General features: G+C 51.3%; 1 pseudogene across 1 annotated transcript in view; it reads right to left on the reverse strand.

Annotated features, from left to right (window-relative positions):
• The window catches only part of LOC103263501, a 14,966-nt pseudogene extending 11,357 nt beyond the window's left edge, over window positions 1-3,609 (reverse strand). The window contains exon 1 of the transcript XR_002482143.1: window positions 3,337-3,609. The product of XR_002482143.1 is annotated as a probable E3 ubiquitin-protein ligase DTX2 (transcript). The remainder of the gene's footprint in view (window positions 1-3,336) is intronic.
• Between the last annotated feature and the right edge of the window lie 8 nt (window positions 3,610-3,617).

Below are 3,617 nucleotides of genomic sequence, written 5' to 3' on the forward strand. Positions count from 1 at the left end.
TAGGTGTCTGTAGTTAAGAATTTCTTAAACATGCAATTTTACTAGATAAAGCTTTACTTTTTTACTACTGAGTAAAGGTAGGGAAGTTAGTCTCAATGTAAGTACTTCAAATACGTGGTGTGTTAGACATGTGCTGCCACTGCACTCCAGTCTGGGCGACAGAGTGAGACTCCAACTCAAAAAAAAAAAAGCAGTGTTAGCCAGGCTCGGTGGCTCAGCCTGTAATCCCGCACCTTTGGGAGGCTGAGGTGAGTGGATTGCCTGAGCCCACGGGTTCGAGACCCGCCTGGGCAGCGAGACCTCATCTCTACAATAAATCAGAAAATTAGCCGGGCGTGGTAGCGTGAGCCTGTAATTCCGGCTACTTGGAAGGCTGAGGCGGAAGGATCGCCGGAGCCCAGCAGGTCGAGGCTGCGGTGGCCGGGAGCGGCCACTACACTCCAGTCTGGGTGACAGAGTGAGACCCCAAGTCAAAAAAATAAAAAAATAAAAAAAATAAAAAATAAAAGCAGTGTTAGCCAGGCTTGATGGCTCAGCCTGTAATTCCGCGCCTTTGGGAGGCTGAGGTGAGTGGATTGCCTGAGCCTGTGGGTTCAAAACCCGCATGGGCAACTTGGTGAGACCTCATCTCTACAATAAATCAAAAAATTAGCCGGGCATGGTAGTGCGCACCTGTAGTTCCAGCTACTTGGAAGGCTGAGGCGGAAGGATCACCAGAGCCCAGCAGGTCGAGGCTGCGGTGGCCGGGAGCGGCCACTGCACTCCAGTTGGGGCGACAGAGTGAGACTTCAACTCAAAAAAAAAAAAAAAGAAAAGAAAAAGAAATGATATTTCTAATGACGAAGCTTTCATATCTCACTTTAGCAAGTTGAAAAGGCTGAGCTCGGTGGCTCAGCCTGTAATGCAAGTAATTTGCCACTGCACTCCAACCTGGGCAACAAAGGAGACTCAGACTGAAAAACAAAAGAATACTAAGATAGAATGTTCCTTCCTTCCTTCCTCCCTGTCTTTCTTTCAAGTTGTAGTCTTATTCTGTCATCCAGGTTGCAGTGGCACACTCATGGCTACTGCAGCCTCCAGCTGCTGGGCTCAGGCGATACTTTTACCTCAGCCTTCCAAGTAGCTGCAACTACGGGCACACACCACCACAACCCAGCTAATTTTTTGATTTATTGTAGAGACGAAGTCTCGCCAAGTTGCCCAGACTGGTCTGGAACTCATGAGCTCAAGCAGTCCTCTCCGCCTGCAACTCCCCAAAGTGCTGGGATTACAAGCATGAGCCACCAAGCCTGGCTGGGTGTTTTCCATTAGTTGCGACTTGAGAAGTCAGAGAATTACGTGATAGTAAAGTTTTACAAAGATCTAGAGACATAGGAAGTGCTTATGGCATAATACAAGAAAATAGAAGGAAACGTTTTAGTCTGATTGTCAGTTCCTTAAATACACGTGCCTGGATGGCTAGATGGGAAGAAATGCATCTCAGTGTAAATTGTATGCTTTCTCTTGGTGGTAGATTAGGGGAGATTTAATATTCCTTACACTTTTTTCAACTTTTTTTTTTTTTGAGTTGGAGTCACTCTGTCACCCAGGCTGGAGTGCAGTGGCACACTCACAGCCACCCCAGTGTTGACCTGCTGGGCTCTGGCAATCCTTCCGCCTCAGCCTTCCAAGTAGCTGGAACCATAGGCGCATGCCACTACACCCAACTAATTTTTATTTTGATTGTAGAGACGAGGTCTCGCCAAGTTGTCTCAAACTCCCAGGCTCAGGCAATCCTCTCGCCTCGGCCTCCCAAAGTTTTGGGATTACAGGCTGAGCCACCAAGCCTGGCCTTAAACCTTATATTCTTTTTTTTGAGTTGGAGTCTCACTCTGTCGCCCAGACTGGAGTGCAGTGGCACGGTCCCGGCCACCGCAGCCTTGAACTACTGGGCTCAGGCAATCCTTCCGCCTCAGCCTTCCAAGTAGCCGGAACTACAGGCTACCACGTCTGGCTAATTTTTTATTTACTGTAGAGATGAGGTCTCGCCAAGTTGCCCAGATGGTTCTCAAACCCGCAGGTTCAGGCAATCCACTTTCCTCAGCCTCCCAGAGTGCTGGGATTAAAGGCTGAGCCACCAAGCCCAGTCCCTTATATTCTTAACAAGCCAAACCTAAAGATTAAGGAGGAAAAAAAATCCATTTGGGCTACACTCTCAACAGCACTTGCCAAATAATAGACTACCACAATTACTTTCTAACTAGGCTTCCTGCCTCAGCCCTTGCCCCTACCCACAGCAGCTAGGGGTCCTCCCTGCCCCCAAATCAGATGAGAGCACTCCTCTGCCCAAACTCGCCCAGGGCTCCCCTTTTCAAAATAAAAGCCAAAGCCCCTTCTGGTGACTGAAAAGCCTTGCAAACGCCCCTCCTTCATGCCCTTCCATCAGGCCTATCCCCATCCCTTCTTGGTGACCTGGCCACCTGAGCGCAACCTTCAAACCAACTTCTATAACACTTGCCACTTCCGTTCCCTGACGAGCACGTACTGCTAATCTCTACCTCAGTGCACACTTTCTATGGTATTTATCCTGTCTGCTCTTTCTCTGCTGACTCTGAAGACAGGGACGTTTGTCTGCATCTGACCGACTGGGAGCCATGGTTTTCACAGACTCTAGGATGCAGCTGGCACAGATGAGAGCAGGCTTCTCAAGTCTCAGCACCTGGTGACATCTTGGCCAAAAATTTGTTGTTGTGGCCAGTCCTACGCCTCCTCGTAGGGTGTTGGCCTCCGCCCACTCAATGCCAGTAGCAACCCCCACTTGTGCCGGCCCAGTCATGACAGCCAACATCTCCAAACCTCATCAAAAGGTCCTGGGGACAAAACCACCCCAACTGAGAACTACTGAATTAGAGGAAAGAACAGCTCTGAGAGGAAGTGGGTGGCCCCATTCTGATCAGAACACACTGCAGAACAAAAAACACACAAATGCACAGAGGAGTGTAGGTGCCTGTCTAGGGTACAGAGCCGTTGCACAGCGGAGCCAGGTTGGGCCCTCTGAACCACTGTGGCATGTAACCTCCGTGTGGGCAGGCCTGCCAGAGACCCAGCAATCTCTGCGAGTTGAGGCAAGCATGTTTGGTTTAGGAGGCAAGGGGGAAGGACCCTCTGCGATGTGCTCCCACAGCTCCTCTCCCACCACCACGAGGTGCATTCACGCTGTATGGCGCTGTTCTCACAGCACCCACTTCCCAATCATGGGCATCTCAGGGCAAGTCATGTCAATCACCCCAAGACCCAGCGCCACACCTGGCCCAGTGCAGGTGCTCAGATGTATACTAGAGGCATAAAGTGTCTTACCAGTGTCCTGGCGGAACTGGGTCCAGCTGGGGAGGTCGATGATATACGGGGCCAGCGAGGGGTCAGCCTGGCCCAGGGGGATGCTGTGGGCCAGACTCCCGAGCCCGAAGCGCTGGCCCTTCTGCTGGACAAACTGCTGCTCGATGTAGGTGCAGACGGCAGCGCTGTAGGGGTGCCAGGTGCCCAGCCCATCCTGCCATTCCCACACGGCCACAACCCCGGGGCTAGCATACACCTGTGCCAGTGAAGGGCCTGGGGCCATGGCCATCTTCCCCAGGACT

Source organism: Carlito syrichta, unplaced genomic scaffold, assembly GCF_000164805.1.
Source record: "Carlito syrichta isolate Samal-C Ts95f unplaced genomic scaffold, Tarsius_syrichta-2.0.1 Scaffold305129, whole genome shotgun sequence".
NCBI lineage: Eukaryota > Metazoa > Chordata > Mammalia > Primates > Tarsiidae > Carlito > Carlito syrichta.